Below are 8,059 nucleotides of genomic sequence, written 5' to 3'. Positions count from 1 at the left end.
GCCATGTTTTGACCTCAAGATATAAATAAACGGCCATGGTTAACCACAGAATATAAACAAACGGTCATGTTTGACCACAAGATATAAAGAAATAATCATCTGATCACGAACATCTCTCTAAAAAGTATATGTGAGAGTGGAGCTTGGGACATTTGCTAATCATCACAAGAAATTGTGGTTTTTATTTGAGCAAGCTATCTTTCAAAACAATGTACCAAGATGTACCATCTGTACCAGCTGATTCTGTGTACTTGCGTGTGAGGGGTGTCTCGCAATGGTGCTTGTGAAAGGCTACTGTACTTTCCAGGGTTGCTTAAGTTATCTCGCTGTGTTCAGCACATCAGAAATGCACGTTTTAAAAATGATTTAGGCCCAGTGGATTTTGTTATCATAAGGCGGTAGCCTTGGCCTTTGGCTTGGGCTTATACACCCGGGATTCAGGGGATCTGTGGGATTCCATTTGCTGATTATACATAGCAAAACTTGTGGGATTTTAAGCATATTTTCAGATTTTCTCTAGCAGGGCCCACATCAGGCCTTCATCCTACCAAAGTCGATAAAAATGCCCTTTCTGGTGATGAAATGGTAGAATGTGACCCTCTATCACCGGCTCACGTCACGCCGGGTGACCAGCCACAATATACGGAGAGTGTATAAAGCTCTGGCCGAAAGGCTGAAGGAGCCGGCGATACTCTTCCTTGCCGACATAGATAAGGCATTTGATTCCATGAGCTGGATGTATCTATTTCTGCTCTTTCAACCCCTCAGTTTTGGCCCACGGTTCCTCTCATATCTCCGGCTGCTATATACAGACTTGACGGCGTCAGTGTGGGTGGTGGAGGCTCAGTTGGATACTTTCCCTATACAATGGGGAACGCGGCAGGTTTTCCCCCAGCCCCCCTGTTGTTTGCTCTTGCTATGGAGCCACTAGAGGTCTGGGTGAGAATTGATGCGCAGGTGCGGGACTTTGAGTGGGGAAATGGGCGGTCGGACAGGATTGCACTATATGCCTATGAAGTTCTCCCAGACACAACGGAACCTCAGCTGTTGCAGATAATGTGCATTTTTGGGGAAACATCAAGCCTCTTCCTTAACACATCAACATCCACTGTATATATGGTCGATTCTGGTCCACGTAGACTTGGATGTGAATCGGAGTGCAGGTGGCCACTGAGGGGATCAAATACTTAGCCGTACATATAGTCCTGGTGGAGACATTTGCATGGAGTGCTAGTATAAAACCAGTATTCAATGGCCCGAAGGAAGGTATAAAGTCAGTTCTCCCTCTGTCCTTGACAGGATGGTCGACGATATTCAAAATGGCCTCCTTAGCCAGATTCCTTCACCAACTACAAAACTTCCCATTTGACATTCCGTGACAGAGGTTTCGTAAACTAAACTCCATCCTAAAGGCCTTTCTTTGGGACGGGGGTGCTCCCTGCATGGCCCTTAGTAAATGTTTCCAATCTACAAACTGTGGGGGCATTGCAGCAGCCGATGTTGAGTCATCTTATATAGCAACCCATCTCCCAGATCATAAATGACTGGTGTTACGACACACAGGGAGACCTTACATACGAGCTCGATAAAAAGGTGATGTACGCAACTCCGCTGCAAGCTTATCTGTATGGAGAGGGGAAAAGCACTCCCCCAGCAACAAAAGATGTCCTAAACTTGTGGCGGTCAAACCCTAGACGGACGAAGTGGTCGGGCAGAGAGACAGAGCAGATGCCATTATGGTGCGGAGTCCTACGCCCACAGGTGGCCGCGCTGACAGGATTCTGGAAATAGGATCTTATTGGGATCTCCACCTTAGGGGATGCCATGCAAGGCTCAGTCCTTACATCTTATCAGACACTCCAGACAATCCCAGCTTGATCACAGTCAATTCCACAAGTTCCTCCAACTCTACCATGCACTAACCCCTACATAAAACCATTATTGGACCTTCCAGAATGTACTCCTTTAGTGGGTAAACTTATCATGGGAGACCTGGGTGACCATGAAATTGTCAAGATCTACCAGACCCTCATTTCTAATCAACCAGATAGATCTGGAGCCCTACGCGCAGCATGGGAGGCCGACGCGGGTGACTCGGAGAATGAAGATAGGACAGGGATCCCGGGACCCCCAAGAGGAGCGGCCATAGCAACATGGCTCTAGCTGATTAAATGTGCTGGACTCTGGTAGAGAGAGAAGTGAGGAGGGTGTGTCTTCTGCACTTGGCTAGTGAGAGAAAGTGGGGCTGGGGTGACACCTGGACTCAGGTAACAGGAGGAGGGGTGCAGTGTCTGCAGACAGTGGCTGGGGGGAGGGGGTGGTGTGTTCTGGACTCTGGTGGAGAGAGAAGAGAGGAGGTAGTGTCTTCTGGACTGGGCTAGGGGGCGGAGCTTGCAAAGCAGAGTCGAACAGCCTGTGTATACATTTACTTAAAAAAAAATCTTCTGCAAAATACCTGGCAAATTGGACAAATGTGACAGTAAACCTGTTCTAGATTACTTAATTGATCACAAAGAGGCAGCATTTTAAAATGTTTTACAGACACCTGCTGCAGGGAACCTCGTGTGCCCACTAAGGGAAGGGGACTATAACAGCAGGAAGATAGCTCTGGTGGTTAATGCAGTTCTGGGAGACTTCTGTGTTTTGTGCAATCACCGTTTTGACTCATAAAGCAGCATAGAGGGTTAATATTCATGCTGCAAATCACATCTTGCTACAAACAGATCAAAGATCTGTATTTTATGCAAAGTGGGAAGTGGACTGCTGTTTTTAACACTGAGATCGTTTTCTTACTTTCAGTTCTTAAATTGCAAGCCTTCTGATATAGCACAGTGATCTATTTCCTGGCTTCAAGGAGCTGCATGCAAACTGTGAGTCATTTAGACTACTATTGTTATCCCTCAATCTGTTGTTATTTTAAGATTCCAAAGAAGGGTTCCTTTGAGTAGTAAGAGCTTTGTTATTACAGCCATCCCTAATCACTGTGTTACGCTTTACATCCTGGCTTTTTGTCTCACCTGACCATTTACTCTTAACATATAAAGTCTCCGTACGTATGACGGTATTTCTAAACGTTCAATCAATCAATCAATCAATCACAAAAATGTGTAGAGCGCGCTACTCACCCGCAAGGGTCTCAAGGCGCTGAGGGGGGGGGAGGCACTACTGCTCGAACAGCCAGGTCTTGAGTTGTTTCCTGAAGGAGAGGTGATCCAGAGTCAGCCGTAGGTGAGTGGGGAGGGAGTTCCATGTCTTGGCCGCCAGGTAGGAGAAGGATCTTCCTCCGACGGTGGATTTGCGAATTCGTGGGATGGAGGCGAGGGCGAGGCTAGTGGATCGGAGCTGGCGGGTGGGTGTGTAGAATGTGAGACGGTTGTTGAGGTATTTCGGGCCCATGTCGTGGAGAGCCTTGTGTACGTGGGTGAGGAGTCTGAACGTGATCCTCTTGCTGACGGGGAGCCAGTGCAGGTCTCTCAGATGGGCAGAGATGTGGCTGTGTCGGGGGATGTCCAGGATGAGTCGTGCCGTGGCGTTCTGTATGCGCTGGAGTCTTTTCTGGAGTTTGGCTGTGGTTCCAGTGTAGAGGGTGTTCCCTTAGTCCAGACGGCTGGTGACGAGGGCCTGGGTGATCGTCTTCCTGGTTTCGGTGGGGATCCATCGGAAGATCTTTTGGAGCATGCGCAGGGTGTTGAAGCAGGAGGACGAGACGGCGTTGACTTGCTTGGTCATCGTGAGGGAGGAGTCCAGGATGAAGCCCAGGTTGCGTGCATGGTCCGTTGGCTTGGGTGCGGTGCCCAGGGCAGGGGGCCACCAGGAGTCATTCCAGGCAGAAGGGGATGGTCCGAGGATGAGGACTTCCATCTTGTCTGAGTTCAGTTTCAGATGGCTGATCTTCATCCATTCCGCGACGTCTTTCATTCCTTCCTGGAGGCTGGCTTTGGCGGTGGCGGGGTCGTTGGTGAGGGAGAGGATCAGCTGGGTGTCGTCAGCGTAGGAGATGATGTTGAGGTTGTGTTGGCGTGCGATGGCTGCGAGAGGGCTCATATAGACGTTGAAGAGGGTGGGGCTGAGTGAGGATCCTTGTGGAGCGCCGCAGATAACTTCGGTGGCCGCGGATCGGAACGGGGGGAGGCGGACTCTCTGGGTTCTTCCGGCGAGGAACGAGATGATCCACTCCAGGGCCGCTCCTTTGATTCCGGTGTTGCTGAGTCGCTGTGTCAGGGTGCGGTGGCATACGGTGTCGAAGGCTGCTGAAAGGTCTAGGAGGATGAGGGCAGCAGTTTCCCCGTTGTCGAGCAGGGATCTGATGTCGTCGGTGGCTGCAATGAGGGCGGTCTCGGTGCTGTGGTTTGCTCGGAAACCGGACTGTGAGCGGTCGAGGGATCCGTTGGTCTCGAGGAAGGCGGAGAGTTGTCTGTTGACGGTCTTCTCGATGACTTTAGCAGGAAATGGGAGGAGCGAGATGGGGCGGAAGTTCTTGAGGTCCGTGGGGTACGCGGTGGGTTTCTTCAGGAGGGCGCTCAGCTCAGCATGTTTCCAGCTCTCCAGGAAGGTGGCAGATGCGAAGGAGCTGTTGATGATGTTCCGGAGCTGGGATGCGATGATGGAGTCTGCCTTGTTGAAGATGTGGTGTGGGCAGGGGTCGGTAGGGGAGCCGGGGTGGATGGTGTTCATCAGGCGGGTGGTGTCTTCAGTGCTGACAGGGGTCCAGGTGCAGAGGGTGGTGGTGGGCGGCGTTGGTTCAGTGGTTGGGTGCGTGGTCAGTGCGCCGAAGCTGTTGTGTATGTCGGCGATCTTACGGTGAAAGAACGAGGCGAGTGAGTCGCAGAGGTCTTGCGAGGGTGTGATGTCGTTGGTGCTGGCGCTGGGGTTGGAGAGCTCTTTAACGATGCTGAAGAGTTCCTCTTCAGGGCTAGTAGATAGCTTCAGGCATCCACGGTTAGATGCGGGATTTGAGCGAGGTTGATGGCGTATCCTGATGAGAAATTGGCGAGTCCCTCCTCCGTAGGTTCCCGGTCGCCGTGTTCCATGGTCCGTCCATGGAACACGGCGACCGGGAACCTACGGAGGAGGGACTCCGGCTATCAGCCTAAAACTACCCACGAAGATTCACATACCAAGAATCCACCTTGTAAACCCCACAGTCGAGTCCCCTCCCGGTACGGCTATTCATGCACACGTGCATAGTCTCCTTTTGAATTCAGACGTGCAACATTTGTGTGTTTACATTTTACCTTACTGGTGCAAGATACACTTGTCAACCCGGAACCAGGGTCTTGATCGATTAGACATATTGGCAGACTCGCCAATTTCTCATCAGGATACGCCATCAACCTCGCTCAAATCCCGCATCTAACCGTGGATGCCTGAAGCTATCTACTAGCCCTGAAGAGTCGTGTTGACTCCACTTTAACGCGATGAAACACGTGTCGGCTGAGCTTGGATCCAATTAAACATCATTTGAAAAAGAACTTGAACACAGAGATCTGCTGCTTTCTTTCATCTGTATTGCTACTGTTTTTCTTTTTCCTATTTTACACTGTCTTTGTGGCTGCGAGAGCTTTGCTGTTTTACAGTGCGGACTGATGAAGTCTGCGATGGCTTCGCTGAATTGTGTGCGTGGTCCCGGTGGTCTGTAGATGAGGGTTCCTCTGAGGGTGGTCTTGGGGTCGGTGTGTATCTGGAAGTGAAGGTGCTCGGCGGCGGTGAGGGTGTCTTCGAAGTTGGTCGTGATGCGGATGGTGTTTCTGTGGACGATGGCGATGCCTCCTCCGGTTTGGTTGACGCGGTCTCTCCGGGTGATCTTGTAGCACTCCGTGATGGCTATGGCGATGTCGGGGGCTGAGGAGGCGTTCATCCAGGTTTCCGTGAGGAAGGCGACGTCTGGTTATGTTGTGTCGAGGAGGTTCCAGAGTTCGACGGCGTGCCTGTGGACGGAGCGAGTGTTGAGCAGGATGCACTTGAGGTGGTTGTTGCTGGTGCTCGGCTTGGCGGGTGCGGAGTAGGTTCGGAGGCAGGTGAATTTGCAGGCTTTCTTGCACATTGATTTACACACTTGTATGATTTATTGTGTCTCTGTGTTTACCCAAACACACAGATACATCTAGCAATTTTACAGTACATGCACACCTCTTACACAGGGGAGGTTGAACAAAGTAAAAAACCTGCCTCAGTCAAAGTTTCTTTAAAGTACCTTTGAAGTGATAAGCTGTGCAAGGTTGGTTCCTTCCATTGCATGGACATCTATTCGTTAGCCTGCAGGTAGCTCCCAGCCAAGATGACGCTTAAAGAATAAATAGGCTGCCAGCGCTTTTAATCAGGCTTTGTTTTTAAGCCCAGCTGGAAGTAAACATAAGAATGGTGTAGGAGAGTAGGGTCTGCTATCCTATGGTCACCCCAAATTTTTGCTTTTTGCTTCACTGGTTTTCGACTACTGAGGCTGTGGGCCTGCTGATCAGACCCCCAGCCTGCTGTTCTCTCACTAAATTAATGACACATGTGCTATAGGCACATACCAATTGGAAATGGACTCCTTGTCAGCCCCTGTAGAATGCACTATAGGTGCACAGGGCACAGGAGCCACTGAGGCCTACCAGGGGCTGCAGCATATCTTTTGCCACCCCTGGCTGGTTCTTAAATTGACACAACTGGCTGATCACTCAGCTGGGGTAAGGTGGTGTACACACCCCTTGCTTAGATATAGTATACCTATGTCTAAACCTATATCTGGACACATGTAAACCTGTGAGCCACTCCTATAGTCAGGCCTCACCAATCCTGGAGGCTGGGTGCATGGTTTTATGTGAGATGGAGCTCTAGCATGAGCTGAGCCTGTCTGCAGCCGTCGGGAACAAATCCCTAAGCTGTTTCAGGATAATGCCATACCATATACTATTAAGTGCCTTATAATCCTCGCGGTTATTTAGCAACTTTGGTTTGGCTTTATCAAAACATGTCGTGTAAGGTGTTATACGCTTTGGAATACCATCCCCTCGCCAGTTCTGGCGACGGGGATGGCATTCCACCCCTCTAGAGGGGTAAGACATGTTACTTCACTTTAATGCGGTTGATTTCTCCAAAGGCCTTAAGATCCACAAAATGGATGCCTCTGCCACAGACAAATGTCTGGACCCCTGGAGCTGACCGAAACTCAGTCAAGGGGGTCCTGGACAAAGGGTTTCCTGTCACAGGAGGGTGTCACCGCCCTCCAGACAGGAGATAGTGTATTGTAGCAGGGAGGTTTGAAAGAAACCAGACACTGCCTGGGGCGCAAAAGGCTGCCCCTTGCATAATCCGGCCAAACCGGTTCTGGGGCCCTCCAGCCCTCGTGCCAGGGCGGCCTGGATCAAAGGAAGGGGGTGTATCCACCCACTTCCTGGGTCCCACCCATAGGAGGGGACCTAGCAGGTAATCACGCCCACCAGATTCGAATAAGAGTGGGAGCAGTGCCAATGCACATCAGATTTCCTGGAAGAAACATTTGAAACGATATTCTGGACCCTTCGCCCTCCATCTCAACGTGGAAGCCCGAAGAATCTCCCTTGTGGTCAAGGAGTGACCACCCTGCAGCAGCAGGCACCATCCAGCCCTCGATGTCTACTTAGTTGCAGTTCCCGCCGGAACTCGAGCGACTGAGATCGACGAGATCAAGCCTGCCCAGCTTCTAACAGCCCGATCCACAGTCCCTGCAAAGCTGAGACCCGTGGAGGCGACCGGAAGCGTGGGGCACGCCATCTTGAAGTGACCACGAGACGCTGACCGTGCAGCCCACGAGTGACCCTCGAAGCTGTACACCGGGGTTTGAGAAGCCCCCACCCTGAGCTACTCCTGAGCCGAAGTTCAGCCCTCCACACTCGACGAGTGCTGCGTGGGGCCCTTTGGCACGATTTGGCTCAACGCGTTGGCCCGGTCACTTGCCAGCTGGCTTGTGGTCCCTGTGCCGACGAACTACCTAAGAAGACTTGTGATTCTGGTTGCTCCAGATCCACACCAGCTCCCCTGAAAAGGAGCCCCGACTCTGACCTTCCTGGTCCGAGTGAGAAGCAATCTTCCGATCCTG

The sequence above is a fragment of the Lissotriton helveticus genome, chromosome 4_2 (genome assembly GCF_964261635.1).
Source record: "Lissotriton helveticus chromosome 4_2, aLisHel1.1, whole genome shotgun sequence".
In the NCBI taxonomy this organism is placed as follows: Eukaryota; Metazoa; Chordata; class Amphibia; order Caudata; family Salamandridae; genus Lissotriton; species Lissotriton helveticus.
The sequence above is the reverse complement of the archived record's forward strand: the minus strand, read 5'-3'. Positions refer to the sequence as shown.